We start from the raw sequence: 21,999 nt of genomic DNA on the forward strand, positions 1-21,999 counted from the left end.
ACGGATCTTGGCCTGGACGATGGCAAGATCATCGATTCGGAGGGTGAGCCTCTGGCTTATTCACCTTTTGCGTAAGAACACATTGGATTAAACTTGTTCAATTTGCTGAGAACTTCTTTTGAAAACGCAGGTTGCGCCATCTCGGTTCGTGGCACTATGGAGGGTGGCCAACCGGTTGCGAGCTACCGCCATCGAGGCACTCGTCGGTGGTCGAGGTCGTCAGGTATGAACCTTATTTGATCTCTTTTGATTGATTTTTTTTATTTTGTTTTTTGTTTTGTTTGAATCGATTGACATGAGCCAATTTGCTGCTGTTCTCAGGCCGATCGTGAGCTGGAGCGAGAGTTAGCCCAGTCCCGGGAGGAGACGGCTCGTTTGTCGAGGGAGCTCGAGTTTCGGGATGCCGAGATCGCTGCTCTTATGGCGAGGGTTGCCGAGTTGGAGGGTGCTCGGCGATGAGTCTGCGTGGTTTTTGTAGTCTTGATTTTGAACATTTTTGGATTTTGTTTGGGCGAAGCCCGGTTATTTAGACTTGGATTTGTTTGGGGCGAAGCCCCCATTCTTATCTGGACTTGTTTGGGGCGAAGCCCCGGTTGCTTGTACATTTGCTTTTTTTGTATATACGACGGCCGAGTGCCTTTTGCTTTCTTTGGGTTGTGTTGTTTGTACCTGCAGGTTAGCTTTTGGACAAGTTTGGTAGACAACGGTTTGTACCGTCATGCTGCCGAAATTCACATAGAAAAAACACATTCATTTACATTTTTATATACACATAAGGCCTTTAATTAGTGCAAAAAAATGAGACTCGAAAAGAACGCGAAAATGCAAAAATTTTGTCGGAAATGACCGGACGGTAGGGAGGGTTACCCCCGCAAAAAAAAGAAAAAAAGAAATATATAAGTTAGAAAATGAAGAAAATAGAAATGAACTGACTAAATAAAAGTGAAAATGAAAAAAGAAAGAATTAAAAAAAAAATTAAAATGAGAACTAAATATAAAAATGGCCGAAAATGTTGACGTCGCCTCGAAATGCGCGTTCCTGGATCAAGGAAACCTGAAGCATGGTAAATTTCGCGGATTTACCAAAATAAAATCCCGTAGGAATAGGAAATTATTCGTTTATAGAATTAGGAAAGATCCAAACACGGAAATCACAGAAGAGATGTTAGGGAAGAGGCGCAGCAAGAGATGCGTCCCTTTGAAGAGGCGCAGCAGGTGCCGCGCCTGTTCCCAAGCAGGTCGGTTCTGACAGATTTTTGGAAGCAGCAATTAGTATAAATAGAAGCGTCGATGAAGCTTTAAATCATACAAATCTTCCGTCTCTTCTTCGTTGATTCACATATAAAACTCCCCATAAATTTTCAAGAGAAAATTATCATCATGAATACTCTAGAAATTCGCTTGAAGGAATGGACTAACGAGTTTTCGAATATTGAGAAACATGACATGGGTGCTTACAACCTTGGATCTTTGTTGAGTTTGAAACTCATTAAGGTAGTAAAGCCGTTCTTAGATGCATGTCTTGAGTATTGGGATCCAAATTATCATGTTTTCGCGTTCCCAGGAGGTGATATTTGTCCTTTTCCGGAGGAAATTGCTGCTATTGGCGGGTGGGACCCTGAACATTTACCTGCCATCCCCTCCACTTCACAAGGGTATAAGAGCAAGTTTAGAGACTTGCTTGGACTTACTAGGCTTGAGGTAGATCGTCTTGTTACTTCGAAAGGCGTGCGGATGTTGGACTTTATGGATCGATTCATCAACGGCCGACCCTCTGTCTCTTATGTTGCTAGGAGGAGAGCATTTGGCTTCTGTTTGCTTCACGTTTACGTCTTTCGGGGACATGTTGATGAAGATTTGAGAGGTGATCCCCGCCTATTGGGTCTCGTTGAGCAAATGGAGTGCAGAGCCCGGCTTGCTTGTGTTTAGGGAGATTATCTTGGGTTTGGATAACAGGAAATCTAATCGCGATCTTCCATTCTTGGGGAGTCCCGTCATCTTACAGGTAAAAGACACCCTTTTTTTTTTTCGTTTTTTTTTTCTTTTTCTTTTTTTTTTCGTTTTTCGTTTTTTCGTTTTTTTTTTTTTTTTTTTTTTTTTTTTTTTTTTTTTTTTTTTTTCTTTTTTTGCGGGTGTCTAATACATGTTTTTTGGTAGGTTTGGCTTATGGAACGGCTCCGATTGCTCGAGCCCCCGGTTCATGCACTTTCCTATCATGCCCGTATGATTTCGATGAGGACGAGGTTGTACATGGTGGATTTCACCCGGTCCGTGACTATTGGAAGAACAAGTCAAGAATGACGATGGCCCTTTGATCGGGTGGATTGTACCGTGGTGGCATCTCAAGTCTCCATTTGGAGTGTCTTCTTTGGATCCTACTAGGTCCGTGCGCCTCCCTGGATTGGAGTTTATGGTATGCATCTTCCCTGAGAGATTGATGAGGCAAGTCGGGTTGAAGCAGATGATTCCTAGGCTTGACACCGTCCCGCAGACTGCCATGGCATTGACTACCGAGAGCCGAAGAGAGTGGGCTATGAAGTGGGCCCAAAGGAATATGTGGTTCCTGAGTTTCTCCTCCAATGCCTTGTGGGTGTCGGATTCTTATCTGAGGTGGAGGAAGGCCGCAACTTCGGAAGAGCGCGAAAGACTGAGGAAGCGTGAGCCCGTTGACTACAAGGTGCGCGAGGGAGAGAAAGAGAAGGAGAAGCATCTGACCGAAGGAGAAGAAGAAGCCGGCTTTCAAGTCATTCATCCTTCGAAGAAATCGAAGACTACTCCTGTCGCAGAGGTGGTGGTTGGCAAGAATGGGAGAGTCAGGCCTCGAGAAAGGCCGTTGGTGATTAGGTCTGAAGTGGTGCAGGAGCGCCCGGCTCGAGGTCGTGACCAGAAATATGACACGAACGACAAGGGCAAGGGAAAGATGGAGGAATAGCCCAAGTCTTATTTATTATTTGATTATTATTTATTATTGTTGTAATAAAAGGAGGGATTTTTAGAATCCTAGCCTAGTCTACTTTTATTATTTGCCGTATTAGAAATTGAATGAAATAAAAAGGTTAAGTGGTTATGAAACCGTTGTTATTTTCTTTAATTATTCTTGTCGAATTTCAAATGCAATGCAGATGTCCTTCTATTTACATTTTAAATAAAATGGTGGGTTGAATCCCGTGAAGGATTGCCTACGTATTCACTTAAAAAAGCGAAATCAAACCCTTGCGCGTAGTTCGAGTAAATGTAAAAGAATAATTGTTCGAAGCAAGAGCTTGTAATGAACATAGAAAATAAGCATGAGCTTTTGCTTACTCGGGAGGTGCAAATTTAGTTTGTTTGATGATATGAGGATGACAAGTTTGCCAAGATGCAAGAGCACGGTGACATTCGGATGGGCCGGGGTTTTATTTAGTGCCGCAAGAGCGACACGTGGTTTACGCGAGGCGCGTTTACTTTCTATCCTAGGCATAGTATCGTTTCAGTTGGTCGAGATTTGTGGGGTTTGAGAACTCATTCCCATCTAGGTCTGTGATTCTAACCGCACCCCACAGGAGTATTGATTTGACTAGATATGGTCCGCCCATTAGGTTTGAATTTTCCCCTTGGGTCGACAAGTAAAAGAGCTCTGACCGATTTGAGAACTAAATCTCCTTCTTTGATGTTTCTTGGCCTAACCCTTTTGTTGAAAGCTCGTTTGATACGTGCTTGATATGTTTGGACATTATGTAAGGCACGAAGCTGCGTTCATCCGGGAGGATGAGTTCTTCATACCTATCCCTCTTCCAATCGGCTTCGGGGATTTGACTTTCGAGTAGAATACGTAAGGATGGTATTTCTAGCTCGACTGGTTGTACGGCCTCCATACCGTAGGTCAAATAGAAAGGAGTGGCCCCGGTGGGCGTCCTGACGGATGTTCGATACCCCCACAAAGCGAAGGGTATTTTGCTTGGCCAATCTCTGTAATTGTCAGTCATTTTCTTGAGGATTGTGACGACATTCTTGTTAGCCGCTTCTACCGCGCCGTTAGTCTGTGGTCTATAGGGCGATGAGTGATGGTGCTTGATCTTGTACTTGGCTAGCAATTGTTCGGTTTCGGCTTGGAAGTGAGACCCATTATCGCTGATGATCTCATGTGGGCAACCATATCGGCAGATGATGTTATTTTGTATGAATTTGGCTACATTTTTGGCCGTAAGAGCGGTGTAGGAAGCCGCTTCTACCCATTTGGTGAAGTAGTCAATTGCTACTAGGATGAAACAGTGACCTCCTGTTCTCTTGGGGTTATTTTCCCAATTATGTCAATTCCCCACGCGGAGAATGGCCAAGGAGATGTCATCGTATAGAGCAACGAAGGAGGGACATCTTTGTACATTCCCGAAGATTTGGCAATTGTGGCAATGCCTCACATATTTGATGCAATCGGATTCCATTGTGGTCCAATAGTACCCTAGACGTGTGATTTTCTTTGCCATCATAGGTCCACTCATATGAGGACCGCACTCTCCATCGTGGACTTCTTCCATCACCTTTCGTGCCTGTGAATGATCAAGGCAACGCAGGACTACACCAAGAGGTGTTCTTTTGTATAATTCTCCTTGCATGAGGACGTATTGTGAAGCTAGTAGGCGTATAGCTCGTTGTCCCCTCTTATCCATATCCGGTGGATAGGTACCATTGAGCTTGAAGTTCGGATTGCTTGGAACCGGGGTTCTGTGCGATTTCTTCTTCATCGGTAATTTGATGGACATAAGCGGCTCGACCGTCGTTCGATACACAAAGGCATTTCCATCATGTAATCTGGTATACTTATCAAAGATGCAAGTTTCGCAAGAGCGTCTGCAAATTGATTTTCCTCTCGAGGTAGGTGCAAGTAGGTTACGTGATCAAAGAATTGAGCGACTTGGTCAATCCTAGCTTGATAGGGTGCTAGGCTTTCGCTTCGGATTTTCCAGGATCCTGTAACTTGGTTGATGATCAGTGACGAATCTCCATGCACTCGGAGGTTTTGATGCCTAAGCTTACTGCCGCTTGTAGTCCAATTAAACAAGCCTCATATTCTGCGGCGTTGTTTGTCACCTCGAAGTCGAGTTTGACAGCGATCGGTGTATGCTCACCTTCAGGAGAAATGAGCAACACTCCTATCCCAAATCCTCTTAGGTTTGATGCTCCATCAAAGTATAGGTCCCAGGAGTTACGTCTGTTTGAAGTATATCCTCGTCGGGAAATGACCAAGTATCTATGGCTTGTGCGTCGTTGATGGGATTTTCTGCGAAGAATTCGGCGACGGCGCGACCCTTTATTACTTTTAGTGGCACGTATTTGAGGTCAAATTCTGAGAGCATCATGGTCCATCTTGCTAGGCGTCCATTGAGGACAGGTTTCTCGAAGAGGTATTTGACTGGATCCATCTTGGAGAATATTTTGACGGAGTAGCTAAGCATGTAGTGGCGTAGCTTCTTTGTTGCCCACACAAGAGCGAGGCATGTCTTTTCGAGTTGTGAGTATTTGCACTCGTATTCCAAGAACTTCTTACTTAGATAGTAAATAGCTCTTTCTTCACTTCCTACGGTTTGAGCTAGCATAGCACCCATGGCAGTTTCAGTTACCGTGAGATACAAACCAAGAGGTTGATCTGGTTGCGGTGGCATGAGCACTGGTGGTTTAGCTAATATCTCCTTGATTCGGTCGAACGCCTTTTGACAGTCATCGTCCCACATGGTGTGGTCTGTCTTTTTGAGTTTCTTGAAGATAGGCTCGCAAATCATCGTAAGTTTCGATATGAATCGACTTATGTATTGAACTTTTCCCAGGAATCCTCTGACTTCTTTCTCTGTTTGAGGTTGTGGCATTTCAATCAGAGCTTTGACTTTCGAGGGATCTATTTCTATACCTCGTTGGCTAACGACGTATCCTAGGAGTTTGCCAGACGTTACCCCAAATGTGCATTTCTGAGGATTGAGTCTCATGTTGTACTTTCGTAGCCTTGCGAAGAACTTGCGAAGGTTCGCAATATGTCCCTCTCTCTCTTTGGATTTGACGATCATATCATCTACGTATACCTCAACTTCTTTGTGCATCATGTCATGTAAGAGTGTAGTTGCGGTGCGTTGGTATGTAGCTCCAGCGTTGATCAATCCGAACGGCATTACTGTATAGCAATAGGTTCCCCATTGGGTGACGAACGCGGTCTTGTGCATGTCTTCCATGGCCATTTTGATTTGGTTATAACCCGCATATCCATCCATGAAGGATAGCAATGCGTGGTCTCATCAGATTGTCCACCAATATGTCGATGTGGGGTAGAGGAAAGTCATCTTTCGGACTTGCTTTGTTCAAATCTCTAAAGTCAACACAAACTCGGATTCTCCCATCCTTTTTGGGTACGGGTACTATGTTAGCCACCCAGTCAGAATACTCGGAAACTTTGATGAACCCGGCTTTGAATTGCTTATCCACTTCTTCCTTGATCTTTAGGGCCCATTCTGTTCTCATCCGTCGAAGCTTCTGTTTTACAGGCTTGAAACCTGGCTTAATCGGAATTCTATGCTCGGCAATGTCCCTGTCGATCCCTGGCATGTCTTTGTAGGACCAAGCGAAAACGTCTTTGAATTCATTTAGGAGGTCTATGAAGTCGGCCCGTTCGGCAGAGCTCAAGGTAGTCCCTATCCTAAGTTCTTTGGGTTCTAGTTCAGTTCCTACATTGATGGGTTCGGTGTTCTCAATTACTGGTCCCCCTTCCCTTTCCTGTAGTATTTCTTTGGCTACGTAGGGAGGTATTTCGGTCAAGTCTGGGTTTTGGTCATCCTCAGTATCATCATAAACAGAATTGCACTCAAGATAACGCAAAGAGTAAGCGAACTGATTTATTCATATTAAGATTTGAGTAAAGTTGAAACAAAGAAGCCAACCGATCCACGGTCGGTGGCGGCAAAAGGAACGATAGTTGGGGCATTTCCCGAACTACTGTGACTACTTGAAAGTAAGCTAGGAGAAACGAAAGGAGTGGGGATGACGACAGGAGTAGACTCTCTAATGACTTCTCTAGACTCTGACTCTGACTCCGACTCCGACTCTGATTCGAATTCGTCGTCTTCTGGCTCTTCTTTGAACATCTCTCCTTCTCCAGTGGTGAGCTTGAAGAGTCTTCCTTGATTGTTGGTCCATTTGATTGATTTTCTCCATCCTTTCTGCTGCTTTGTATCGATTTCTGTGATTAATGCGGTGGGGTTGAAGCGATCGTCTTGAAGTATTGTAGTAATGATCTCATCCTGCGCGGCCCTAACAAATCGGTCCTCTCCAAATAGGAGGCTAACGACTTGTTCGTCTAAGCAAGGTGCTTGATCGGTTTTGACGGTAGGAACCGTTTCCGGAGGGATAAAGTAGCAATCGTGAAAGATCTCGATTCCGGCTAACTTTCTCTCAAGGTAATGCCAAGGTTCGGGAAATCCGTGATAGAGTTCCGAACTTCCTTCTTGAACGAAGTATCCATTTAAGGTGGGGAGATATGGCTTCATTTGGACTCCTACATACTTGCGATTTTGGACTTGAGCAAGCATTTCGAGAACTTCTTCAGCTGTGGGTTTGTACCCTAGTCCAAGTGGTATTCTTGATGAGTTGCCTTTCTTGTATGGCGCGAAGGTGTTCTTCCGAATTGGGTTCAAAGGCATTCCAGGGGAAGTATCCCGATTCTTGAGTATGTGATTGACCACCAAGTTAGAGTAGGGATTGTAGTACAAGGGTGCCAACTCGCTTTCTATGACACTTACACTTTGGAAGCCCCCAAGTTCGTATATGGGATCCGCCAGGACTTGATTGCTTGACTGTTTCTCGATTATTGCCTTGATAGGCGACGAAGTGATTGTCACAACTTTGCCATTGAGTGGGATCTTGATCTTTTGGTGAAGGGTGGATGTTACTGCTTTGGAAGCATGAATCCAAGGCCTTCCCAGAAGTATGTTGAATGAAGCTTCGATGTCCACTATTTGGAAGTTGACCTTTCGCTCGATCGGTCCCGTAGCTATGGTTAGGCTAGCAAGTCCAACCACTTTTCGTCGTGTACCGTCATATGCGCGTACACCTTGACTTGTAGGGGTCCAATCCGACTCTTTCATGCCTAGTTTATATGCCGTTTTGAGGGGTATGACGTTGACCGCGGAGCCATCATCTACCAAGGTCATTGGCACATTTTTCTTTAGACAGATGACAGTGATGTATAGAGCGAGGTTGTGACTAGCGCCAAAAGGTGGCAAGTCTTCGTCTGAGAAAGTAATAGGATTACTTAACTTCGGTGATTCTTGGAAGACCAAGTTGACTACATCTTCAGGAGTAGAGTTAGGTGCCACATTCAATTTGGCCAAAGCTTGCAGTAAAGCTTGGCGATGCGGAAATGAGCTTGCCACTAGTTGCCAGACTGAAAGATCAGCCTTGGTTTTCTGTAATTGCTTGAGCAAATGGTCAGTGGGATCGTCTTCGTTGTCATTTGGTGTGATGACATTGGTTGGACTGCTTTGAGTAGTACTTTGGTATGGACGGCCCGAGCGAGTTAGGTGATCCACATCTTGGTCTTCGCCATTTTGGACTATCTCTTTTACTAAGGAATTTTCAATGAGGTATTCGTCTTCGTCGTCATCGGCCCAAACCCCATTGATTGCAGCTAGTTCCTTCATCCTCATGATGTCACTTTCTAGTTGTATGATTTGATCAACTAGTCTATCGACCACGGCGACTACTTCTTGCATAGTGGCATTTTGAGAAAAGGTCAATGGTATGCGTTCTTTAGGCGTTGCCTTGGGATCGCGTAAGATCATTACCATGTTTTCTAATTCCCACACTTGTCTATCTACACTCCTTGCCCATGTGATGAAGTCGGAAATGGTAGGGGAGATGGTAGAGTAGAGTCTTTCTTTCTCAATTGCATGAATTTCATTTTCGGTGGGAGAAATGAGATGTGAGCAATCTAAGGTAGATTCGTCACTTGTAATCACTAGAACTCCAAGAGGATTCTGAGTGTTGTTGGGCTTACCTCCTGGTGGAATTGGAAGCCGACCATCTTCAATCATATCTTGAAGCACATGTTTCAATTTGTAGCATTTTTCTGTGTCGTGTCCCTTGCCCCTATGGTATTCACAGTAGGAATTTTCATCCCAAAACTTGGACTTCCTTTCGGGTTCTGGAGTAGGTCCAATGGGTTGGAGTTTGCCTTGCTTCATTAGCCTTTTTAGAGCGTTGGAGTACGTATCCCCAAGGTTTGTGAACTTCCTTGGTGGGCTAGTTTTCTTGGATGGCTCGAGAAGGTTAACTTCGTCGGTCTTGCTAGTAGAGCCGTATGAACGACTTGTGGACCCTTGATATCCTCGACCTACCGTTTTGGACAAGAGCCCTTTGCGGATGTCATCTTCAATTCGTGTCCCCAACACGGTTAAATCTTTGAAAGTCTTGATGTTTTGATATCTCAAATGGTTGGCATATATGGGCTTGAGATTGTCCACGAACTTCTCCACAAGAGTGGCCTCATCTGGACGTTCTACTAGTTGAGTACTAGTCTTCCTCCACCTACTTAGGAAGTCGGTGAATCCTTCTTTGTCATTTTGGGTAAGAACCTCTAGAGTGCGCATGTTGACTTGGATCTCGGCATTATCCGCGTATTGTTTCGAGAACTCAATGGCGGCGTCCTCCCAAGTAGCGACCTTTTTGTGATCTAAAGTGTAGAACCATTGCTTTGGGATGGTGTCAAGAGATGAAGGAAAGATCCTTAAGAACATCTCGGGTTTGATGCCTTTGATAGACATGTAGTCTTTGAAGGCGCGGATGTGGTTCAAAGGGTTCTCGTGTCCTTTAAACTTAGGGATATCCGTCATGCTAAAGTTAGTGGGCAATTTGGAATTGACGGCTTCATACTTACGATTGTTCTCCCTGTAAATGTCATCCCCCTTAAGGTACATCAATTGCTCCTCTAGGTATTGGAGTCTTTTCTCAGCTGCAGTTGTCCCCATGAGAGGATTCTCATCTTTGGACTCGTCATCGGAAAAACCTAGTACTTCACTTTTAATGGGAGGTAGCTTTCCCTCTACATCAAAGATGCGGCCTTCGATAAGCTCAAGGCGGTCATAGGTTTGTTCTTGAGTGAGTTGCATTTGGGTTATCGCGGCCAGGATTCGATCATTACTCTCTTGAATTTGCTGGAGGTTCGTATCATCACTTGACCCAGGCATCTTGGAAACTGGATAAGAGACCGGCGACGAATCAAAACACGATCGACCATTCTATCACATTTGCTAAAAGAGGAAAAGTTTTGACTCGTGAAGTGGGTGTGTGCCACTTGTGTTGAGTGAGTTTTGAAGAAAGACAAGGTCTTTGAAAATGTGTGTCCTAGCCAACTGTAGTGTAGTTGTAGGAGTGGACTCGAAGTGAGGTTTTGAAATGGGCTTGTGGCCCGAATTTTGACTTGACAAACGGACAGAGTTTTGACCGGACTTTGTACTAATTAAAGGCCCTATTTTCGAAATTCTTGATTGAAAATGGGTTTTGATTTTTGAAAATTCGTCATGATTTGTTTTGAAATGGTGATCACATAAGGTTTTGCATATTTATACAAGCATTATAACGGGATGCTGAGTGCGTTTAGAAGGGTTTTGGTTTAAAGGGTGGGTTGCCATACCGAACCATCAAACCCGAAGTCTGTGGAGAGGCTCGTGCCAAACAAGAGTAAGGCCGATTCCTAGTCCATTTCCTCAAGTAGTGAAGGCCCTTGATACAAACAAGAGTAAGCATCATGGTATGGATGACGTCAATCGCTATCCATCCTTAGGCCCAAATAAGAATTAGGACCGTTTAGACGGGACGATTGGTCGAATGGGTTGGGTTGGGCCTAGGAAGGCCGCTTAAAACGGTCTAGGAAGACCGAGTTATGAAAACCGACAATTGTCTTTGTACAAACTTATCCCCTAACCTTGTTCAAGTTTCACCCTAGCTACACGTAAGTGTATGTTCCCCAATGAGTCGCCAAATCGTGGACAGCGGGCCGCCACGGGCGCTGGGACGAGGGGAGCTCGGGAACAACAAGCGTTTGCATTTTGTAAGGAGTCGCCACCAATTTTTATGGGAAATTGGAACCGTTCGAATACCTCATGTCATGTCAAGACACAAAGTAGTGACATGAACACTAAGCAATCGTTGCCCTTAGCATTCTATGTCTAGAATGACTCTCGTGGATGCCAATGAACACGGGTGCTCACGGAGATCCGGAGTAAGGGGTGAGGGTACGTATTAGGAAGCTCTTTTGATCGAACACCTAATCCCGCCCGCCTCGATAGCGGCCTCTACTAATGATTAGGGAAGTTATTCGTACTCGATATATCGTCGGCTATATGCATGCAATGCAACATCCATTGATTAATCCTAACATGTGAGAATTAGGCTAAGTCGGTGAACAATTAGTTAGCAAACAATTAATGTCGAAGTTGGAATTAATGTTGATTTACATGTGAAAGCATAATAAAAGAAATACAATAACGATAAATTACAATAATAGAAATTACATTAATTACATCGAAAAAGGCGATTTACGTCGAAAATACCTTTAAAACGGATGATTTGATAAAAAGGAATAAAAGAAATAAAAGAAACAAATTACGAACAGGAGTTAGAGATAATACGAATATTAGTTGATTAATACGTAAGCTAATTAAACTACGTCAAGGCAGAAAGGAGTTCAGGGACGTAACTCACTGAACAGCGCGGCGAGAGCTACGCGCCCTTTGGAAGAGGCGCGGCATTCTTTGCGTGCGTCATTCCCAGGGTGAGTTCTTGCCGTGAAGCCGAATCGCAAAACCGTTAATGTTAATTGGTAATTTTAAGGATTGATTGATAATAATTACTCGGATGAAAGTGATTAATGGAGTATTTACATATGATTAAAGTCATAAAAGCAGTAAAACATGGATGAGACGGATTAATTATGTGAAGGGTCGATGTTAATGAATAATTAATTAAACTAACATGAATAAAACAAACTAAACAATTAATTAGACTAAACATGATGAATTAATGGCGAATATGGATGCAAATATATCAATGACGAATCTCAGGAACTCAATATGAACAGATTGAATCTCTAAAATCCGGGTTTGAATTTAATGACGAAAACCCGTAAACATCGATTATCTAGGATTTAAGTCGGAATAATTAAACATGTGAATGAATTATATACGATATACATATGAATTATTAATGATGAAGAATTAACAGACGAACAAAAGAAAATAAACAATTTTGTCACGAATTACAGAGGACGGAGGAAGAAGAAAAGAAGCAGGAACTGCGGCAGCCTCACGAAGAGGCGCAGCAGGAGCTGCGCTCCTTCGAAGAGGCGCAGCAGTTGCTGCGTCCTTTCTCTTCGTCTGTCTACTGGAAATCCGTAAAAAGGGGTTCAAAAGACGGTTTTAGAAATCGGTTTTAATGGTGTATTCGACATAAACCTTACAATTGTTATACAATAATTAAAATACAATAATAAAAGAGAGATTTACACCCTCAGACTTACATGTTGACGAAACGAGAAGAACTAAGAAGATCGATTAGTGATGCTCGACGCGAATGCAAGAAAAGAGTGCCCTCGAAAGAGGAAAACGATTTAACAAATTGATTAATTAGATTGATTGAGTGTAGTGGTCAAATTGGTCGGTCATGCAACGGAGAGGCTGGTACCCGGAAGGATCCGAGCTTACGTGGTCGAAGGTTCAAGCACGTAGGCGCCAATTAGTAAGAACAAAGTCTAGAATGCAAAGGGAGAAGAGAAGGGCGGACACTCGCGTGAGAAATATGAGGAACGAAGGCTCCTATTTATACTAATCACGCGGAGGAATAGGGTTTCGGAGACTCTTTGGAAGTGAATCTCGGAAAGATATAAAAAAAGATACGTAAATCATGCAAAGAAGGGCCTGGGAAGAGGCGCAGCAGCCACTGCGTCTCTTGGAAGAGGCGCAGACACTGGCCATGCGTCTATTCCCGTGGAGGTTTCCTCCTGTTTAAGAAAGATTTCCGTGTTTAAGTTATGGTAGGACGGATTTAATTCGATTATCTTTTGAATATTATGTAAATATTACGGGATATTATTTGCCAAAAGATAAAATTTGAGAAATATGGAATAGAAATATCCGGAACATTCCAGAACATTCTGACTCGGGATTTAACAGTTATCAGAAAATGGAGACGGTTTTTGACCCGGACTCCGAATGTACTCTAATTACTGCCAAAACGACCGTATCGGCACGTAGATGACAACTAAGAGGTTGACATTAATTTTTGAGCAATCACTTGACGATAATCTTACGAACTGTCACTAATCGTTCCGCGAATCAAACATGCGGCCCAATCATCACCGGGTGGTTTGCGAGGGGTGCAGAAACGAGGTGTCTACAGGACCCCGGAATCCCGAAAAACCGTGTATTATACACTGCAATTTCAGCCGTTCGGAAGGTCGTACCGGACCCTGTTTCTTTTTCTCCCTGTTTTTCAATTACGCGTCCGAGCTCATTTCAGGAATCAACCTGTTCGATTTCAGCCACAAATAACGAGCTTTAACACATTTTTCACGATAATCCGAGTTTGGCGAATGCTGGTTTGTGGCACACCGGCACCCCCAAATATCTTCCGTTGGTGCTCAAACTTTGCGTAGTCGCTTTATCTGACCCGAGGAACTTTATATGTGATTTCCAGAGAATTTTGTTCCGGGACCCCGGAATCCCGAAAAACCGTGTATTATACACTTCAATTTCAGCCGTTCGGAAGGTCGTGCACGGACCACTGTTTCTTTTTTTCCCTGTTTTTCAATCACGCGTCCGAGCTCATTTCAGAATCAACCTTGTTCGATTTCAGAATCAACTTTGTTCGATTTCAGCCTCAAATATCGAGCTTTAACACATTTTTCATGATAATCCGAGTTTCGGCGAATCCTGGTTTGTGGCACACCGGCATCCCCAAATGTCTTCCGTTGGTGCTCAAACTTGCGTGGCCGCTTTATCTCACCCTTGGAACTTTCTATGTGATTTTCGGAGAATTTTGTTCCGGGACCCCGGAATCCCGATAAACCGTGTATTATACACTTCAATTTCACCTAGTTCGGAAGGTCGTACCGGACATACGCTTTCTTTTTCTCCCTATTTTTAAATCACGCGTCCGAGCTCATTTCAGGAATCAACCTGTTCTATTTCAGGAATGAACCTGTTCGATTTCACCTCAAAGAACGAGTTTTAACACTTTTTCACGATAATCCGTGATTCGAAATCTTTGGTTTGTGCACACCGACACTCCCAAATGTCTTTCGTTGGTGCTCAAACTTTGTGTGGCCGCTTTATCTCACCCTTGGAACTTTCTATGTGATTTGCGGAGAATTTTGTTCCGGGACCCCGGAATCCCGAAAAACCGTGTATAATATATACACTACAATTTCAAGTTCGGAAGGTCGTCGGACCCTAATTCTTTTTCTCCTGTTTTTCAATCACGCACGCTCGAGCTCATTTCAGAATCAACCTGTTTGATTTCAGCAATCAACTTTGTTCGATTTCGGCGTCAAATAACGAGCTTTAACACATTTTTCACGATAATCCGAGTTTCGTGAATCTTTGGTTTGTGGCACATCGGCACCCCCAAATGTCTTCCGTTGGTGCTCAAACTTTGTGTGGCCGCATTATCTGACCTGAGGAACTATCTATGTGATTTCCGGAGAATTTTGTTCCGGGACCCCGGAATCCCGAAAAAACGTGTATTATACACTTCAATTTCAGCTGTTCGGAAGGTCGCACCGGATCCTGTTTCTTATTTTCCCTGTTTTTCAATCACGCGTCCGAGTTCATTTCAGGAATCAACCTGTTTGATTTCAACAATCAACCTGTTCGATTTCAGCCTCAAATAACGAGCTTTAACACATTTTTCACGATAATCCGAGGTTTCGGCGAATCTTTGGTTTTGTGGCACACGGCACTCCCCAAATGTCTTCCGTTGGTGCTCAAACTTGCGTGGCCGCTTTATCTCACCCTTGGAAATTTCTATGTGATTTTCGGAGAATTTTGTTCCAGGACTCAGGAATCCCGAAAAACCGTATTATACACTACAATTTCAAATAGTTTGGAAGGTCTTACCGGACCACTGTTTCTTTTTCTCCTGTTTTCAATCACGCATCCGAGCTCATTTCAGAATCAACCTGTTCGATTTCAGGAATCAACCTGTTCGATTTCAGCCTCAAATAACGAGCTTTAACACATTTTTCACGATAATCCGAGTTTCGGCGAATGCTGGTTTGTGGCACACCGGCACCCCCAAATGTCTTCCGTTGGTGCTCAAACTTTGCGTGGCCGCTTTATCTGACCCGAGGAACTTTATATGTGATTTCCGGAGAATTTTGTTCCGGGACCCCGTAATCCCGAAAAACCGTGTATTATACACTTCAATTTCAAATTGTTCGGAAGGTCGTACCGGACCCTGTTTCTTTTTATCCCTGTTTTTCAATCACGCGTCTGAGCTCATTTCAGGAATCAACCTGTTCGATTTCAGGAATCAACCTGTTCGATTTCAGCGTCAAATAACGAGCTTTAACACATTTTTCATGATAATCCGAGTTTCGGCGAATCCTCGTTTGTGGCACACCGGCACCCCCAAATGTCTTCCGTTGGTGCTCAAACTTTGCGTGGCCGCTTTATCTCACCCTTGGAACTTTCTATGTGATTTTCGGAGAATTTTGTTCCAGGACCCCGGAATCCCGAAAAACCGTGTATTATACACTTCAATTTCAGCCGTTCGTAAGGTCGTACCAGACACTGTTTCTTTTTCTCCCTATTTTTAAATCACGCGTCCGAGCTCATTTCAGGAATCAACCTGTTCGATTTCAGGAATGAACCTGTTCGATTTCAGCCTCAAAGAACGAGTTTTAACACTTTTTCACGATAATCCGTTTTTCGGCGAATCTTTGGTTTGTGGCACACCGGCACTCCCAAATGTCTTTCGTTGGTGCTCAAACTTTGTGTGGCCGCTTTATCTCACCCTTGGAACTTTCTATGTGATTTGCGGAGAATTTTGTTTCGGGACCCGAATTCAAAAACCGTGTATTATATATACACTACAATTTCAAAGTTCGGAAGGTCGTAAATGGACCTGTTTCTTTTTCTCCTGTTTTTCAATCACGCGCTCGAGCTCATTTCAGAATCAACCTGTTTGATTTCAGCAATCAACTGTTCGATTTCGGCCAAATAACGAGCTTTAACACATTTTTCACGATAATCCGAGTTTCGGCGAATCTTTGGTTTGGTGCACACCGCACCCCAAATGTCTTCCGTTGGTGCTCAAACTTTGTGTGGCCGCATTATCTGACCCGAGGAACTATCGATGTGATTTCCGGAGAATTTTGTTCCGGGACCCCGAATCCCGAAAAACCGTGTATTATACACTTCAATTTTAAATTGTTCGAAGGTCGTCTCGACCTGTTTCTTTTTTCCTGTTTTTCAATCACGCGTCCGAGTTCATTTCAGAATCAACCTGTTTGATTTCGACAATCAACTCCGATCGATTTCGACCTCGGATAACGAGCTTTAACACATTTTTCACGATAATCCGAGTTTCGGCGAATTTTGGTTTGTGGCACACCGGCACCCCCAAATGTCTTCCGTTGGTGCTCAAACTTGGGTGGCCCCTTTATCTCACCCTTGGAAATTTCTATGTGATTTTCGAGAATTTTGTTCCGGGACCCAGGAATCCCGAAAAACCGTGTATTATACACTACAATTTCACCGTTTGGAAGGTCTTACCGGACCACTGTTTCTTTTTCTCCCGTTTTCAATCACGCGTCCGAGCTCATTTCGAGAATCAACTTTGTTTGATTTCAAAGAATCAACCCGTTCGATTTCAACCTCAAATAACGAGCTTTAAAACATTTTTCACGATAATCCGAGTTTCGGCGAATCTTTGGTTTGTGGCACACCGCACCCCAAATGTCTTCCGTTGGTGCTCAAACTTTGCGTGGCGCTTTATCTGACCCGAGGAACTTTATATGTGATTTCCGAGATTTTTTCCGGGACCCGGAATCCCGAAAAACCGTGTATTATACACTTCAATTTCGGTACCGTTCGGAAGGTCGCAATCGGACCACTTTTCTTTTTATCCTGTTTTTCAATCACGCGTCTGAGCTCATTTCAGAATCAACCTGTTTGATTTCAACAATCAACTTTGATCGATTTCACCTCGGATAACGAGCTTTAACACATTTTTCACGATAATCCGAGTTTCGGCGAATGCTGGTTTGTGGCACACCGGCACCCCCAAATGTCTTCCGTTGGTGCTCAAACTTGCGTGGCCCCTTTATCTCACCCTTGGAAATTTCTATGTGATTTTCGGAGAATTTTGTTCCAGGACTCCGGAATCCCGAAAAACCGTGTATTATACACTACAATTTCAGCCGTTTGGAAGGTCTTACCGGACCCTGTTTCTTTTTCTCCCTGTTTTTCAATCACGCGTCCGAGCTCATTTCAGGAATCAACCTGTTTGATTTCAGCAATCAACCTGTTCGATTTCAGCGTCAAATAACGAGCTTTAACACATTTTTCACGATAATCCGAGTTTCGGCGAATGCTGGTTTGTGGCACACCGGCACCCCCAAATGTCTTCCGTTGGTGCTCAAACTTGCGTGGCCCCTTTATCTCACCCTTGGAAATTTCTATGTGATTTTCGGAGAATTTTGTTCCAGGACTCCGGAATCCCGAAAAACCGTGTATTATACACTACAATTTCAGCCGTTTGGAAGGTCTTACCGGACCCTGTTTCTTTTTCTCCCTGTTTTTCAATCACGCGTCCGAGCTCATTTCAGAATCAACTTTGTTTGATTTCCAATCAACCTTGTTCGATTTCAACCTCAAATAACGAGCTTTAACACATTTTCACGATAATCCGAGTTTCGGCGAATCTTTGGTTTGTGGCACACAAGCACCCCCAAATGTCTTTCGTTGGTGCTCAAACTTTGTGTGGCCGCTTTATCTCACCCTTGGAACTTTCTATGTGATTTGCGGAGAATTTTGTTTCGGGACCCCGGAATTCCGAAAAACCGTGTATTATATATACACTACAATTTCAGCCGTTCGGAAGGTCGTGCGGACCTGTTTCTTTTTCTCCTGTTTTTCAATCACGCGCTCGAGCTCATTTCAGAATCAACCTTGTTTGATTTCAGAATCAACTGTTTCGATTTCGTCAAATAACGAGCTTTAACACATTTTTCACGATAATCCGAGTTTCGGCGAATGCTGGTTTGTGGCACACCGGCACCCCCAAATGTCTTCCGTTGGTGCTCAAACTTTGTGTGGCCGCATTATCTGACCCGAGGAACTATCGATGTGATTTCCGGAGAATTTTGTTCCGGGACCCCGGAATCCCGAAAAACCGTGTATTATACACTTCAATTTCAAATTTATTCGAAGGTCGTGCGGACCTGTTTCTTTTTTTCCCTGTTTTTCAATCACGCGTCCGAGTTCATTTCAGGAATCAACCTGTTTGATTTCGACAATCAACCTGATCGATTTCAGCCTCAGATAACGAGCTTTAACACATTTTTCACGATAATCCGAGTTTCGGCGAATGCTGGTTTGTGGCACACCGGCACCCCCAAATGTCTTCCGTTGGTGCTCAAACTTGGGTGGCCCCTTTATCTCACCCTTGGAAATTTCTATGTGATTTTCGGAGAATTTTGTTCCAGGACTCCGGAATCCCGAAAAACCGTGTATTATACACTACAATTTCAGCCGTTTGGAAGGTCTTACCGGACCCTGTTTCTTTTTCTCCCTGTTTTTCAATCACGCGTCCGAGCTCATTTCAGGAATCAACCTGTTTGATTTCAGCAATCAACCTGTTCGATTTCAGCCTCAAATAACGAGCTTTAAAACATTTTTCACGATAATCCGAGTTTCGCGAATCTTTGGTTTGTGGCACACCGGCACCCCCAAATGTCTTCCGTTGGTGCTCAAACTTTGCGTGGCCGCTTTATCTGACCCGAGGAACTTTATATGTGATTTCCGGAGAATTTTTTCCGGGACCCCGGAATCCCGAAAAACCGTGTATTATACACTTCAATTTCAGCCGTTCGGAAGGTCGTCACGGACCACTGTTTCTTTTTATCCCTGTTTTTCAATCACGCGTCTGAGCTCATTTCAGGAATCAACCTGTTTGATTTCAACAATCAACCTGATCGATTTCAGCCTCAGATAACGAGCTTTAACACATTTTTCACGATAATCCGAGTTTCGGCGAATGCTGGTTTGTGGCACACCGGCACCCCCAAATGTCTTTCGTTGGTGCTCAAACTTTGTGTGGCCGCTTTATCTCACCCTTGGAACTTTCTATGTGATTTGCGGAGAATTTTGTTTCGGGACCCCTGGAATCCCAAAAACCGTATTATATATACACTACAATTTCAAATAGTTCGGAAGGTCGTCTCGGACCTGTTTCTTTTTCTCCCTGTTTTTTTTCAATCACGCGCTCGAGCTCATTTCAGAATCAACCTTTGTTTGATTTCAGCAATCAACCTTGTTCGATTTCGTCAAATAACGAGCTTTAACACATTTTTCACGATAATCCGAGTTTCGGCGAATGCTGGTTTGTGGCACACCGGCACCCCCAAATGTCTTCCGTTGGTGCTCAAACTTGGGTGGCCCCTTTATCTCACCCTTGGAAATTTCTATGTGATTTTCGGAGAATTTTGTTCCAGGACTCCGGAATCCCGAAAAACCGTGTATTATACACTACAATTTCAGCCGTTTGGAAGGTCTTACCGGACCCTGTTTCTTTTTCTCCCTGTTTTTCAATCACGCGTCCGAGCTCATTTCAGAATCAACTTTGTTTGATTTCAGCAATCAACCTGTTCGATTTCGGCGTCAAAATAACGAGCTTTAACACATTTTTCACGATAATCCGAGTTTCGGCGAATCTTGGTTTGTGGCACACCGGCACCCCCAAATGTCTTCCGTTGGTGCTCAAACTTGCGTGGCCCCTTTATCTCACCCTTGGAAATTTCTATGTGATTTTCGGAGAATTTTGTTCCAGGACTCCGGAATCCCGAAAAACCGTGTATTATACACTACAATTTCAAATAGTTTGGAAGGTCTTACCGGACCACTTTTTTTCTCCTTTTTTCAATCACGCGTCCGAGCTCATTTCAGGAATCAACCTGTTTGATTTCAGCAATCAACCTGTTCGATTTCAGCGTCAAATAACGAGCTTTAACACATTTTTCACGATAATCCGAGTTTCGGCGAATGCTGGTTTGTGGCACACCGGCACCCCCAAATGTCTTTCGTTGGTGCTCAAACTTTGTGTGGCCGCTTTATCTCACCCTTGGAACTTTCTATGTGATTTGCGGAGAATTTTGTTTCGGGACCCCGGAATCCCGAAAAACCGTGTATTATATATACACTACAATTTCAAATTGCTCGGAAGGTCGTCGGACCTGTTTCTTTTTCTCCTGTTTTTCAATCACGCGCTCGAGCTCATTTCAGAATCAACCTGTTTGATTTCAGCAATCAACTGTTCGATTTCAGCGTCAAATAACGAGCTTTAACACATTTTTCACGATAATCCGAGGAGTTTGCGAATGCTTTGGTTTGTGGCACATCGGCACCCCCAAATGTCTTCCGTTGGTGCTCAAACTTTGTGTGGCCGCATTATCTGACCCGAGGAACTATCTATGTGATTTCCGGAGAATTTTGTTCCGGGACCCCGGAATCCCGAAAAACCGTGTATTATACACTTCAATTTCAGCTGTTCGGAAGGTCGTACCGGACCCTGTTTCTTTTTTTCCCTGTTTTTCAATCACGCGTCCGAGTTCATTTCAGGAATCAACCTGTTTGATTTCGACAATCAACCTGATCGATTTCAGCCTCAGATAACGAGCTTTAACACATTTTTCACGATAATCCGAGTTTCGGCGAATGCTGGTTTGTGGCACACCGGCACCCCCAAATGTCTTCCGTTGGTGCTCAAACTTGCGTGGCCCCTTTATCTCACCCTTGGAAATTTCTATGTGATTTTCGGAGAATTTTGTTCCAGGACTCCGGAATCCCGAAAAACCGTGTATTATACACTACAATTTCAGCCGTTTGGAAGGTCTTACCGGACCCTGTTTCTTTTTCTCCCTGTTTTTCAATCACGCGTCCGAGCTCATTTCAGGAATCAACCTGTTTGATTTCAGCAATCAACCTGTTCGATTTCAGCCTCAAATAACGAGCTTTAAAACATTTTTCACGATAATCCGAGTTTCGGCGAATGCTGGTTTGTGGCACACCGGCACCCCCAAATGTCTTCCGTTGGTGCTCAAACTTTGCGTGGCCGCTTTATCTGACCCGAGGAACTTTATATGTGATTTCCGGAGATTTTTTTTCGGGACCCCGTAATCCCGAAAAACCGTGTATTATACACTTCAATTTCAGCCGTTCGGAAGGTCGTACCGGACCCTGTTTCTTTTTATCCCTGTTTTTCAATCACGCGTCTGAGCTCATTTCAGGAATCAACCTGTTTGATTTCAACAATCAACCTGATCGATTTCAGCCTCAGATAACGAGCTTTAACACATTTTTCACGATAATCCGAGTTTCGGCGAATGCTGGTTTGTGGCACACCGGCACTCCCAAATGTCTTCCGTTGGTGCTCAAACTTTGCGTGGCCGCTTTATCTGACTCGAGGTACTTTCTATGTGATTTCCGGAGAATTTTGTTCCAGGACTCCGGAATCCCGAAAAACCGTGTATTATACACTACAATTTCAGCCGTTTGGAAGGTCTTACCGTACCCTGTTTCTTTTTCTCCCTGTTTTCCAATCACGCGTCCGAGCTCATTTCAGGAATCAACCTGTTTGATTTCAGCAATCAACCTGTTCGATTTCAGCGTCAAATAACGAGCTTTAACACATTTTTCACGATAATCCGAGTTTCGGCGAATGCTGGTTTGTGGCACACCGGCACCCCCAAATGTCTTGCGTTGGTGC

The sequence above is a fragment of the Silene latifolia genome, chromosome 9, assembly GCF_048544455.1.
Source record: "Silene latifolia isolate original U9 population chromosome 9, ASM4854445v1, whole genome shotgun sequence".
NCBI lineage: Eukaryota > Viridiplantae > Streptophyta > Magnoliopsida > Caryophyllales > Caryophyllaceae > Silene > Silene latifolia.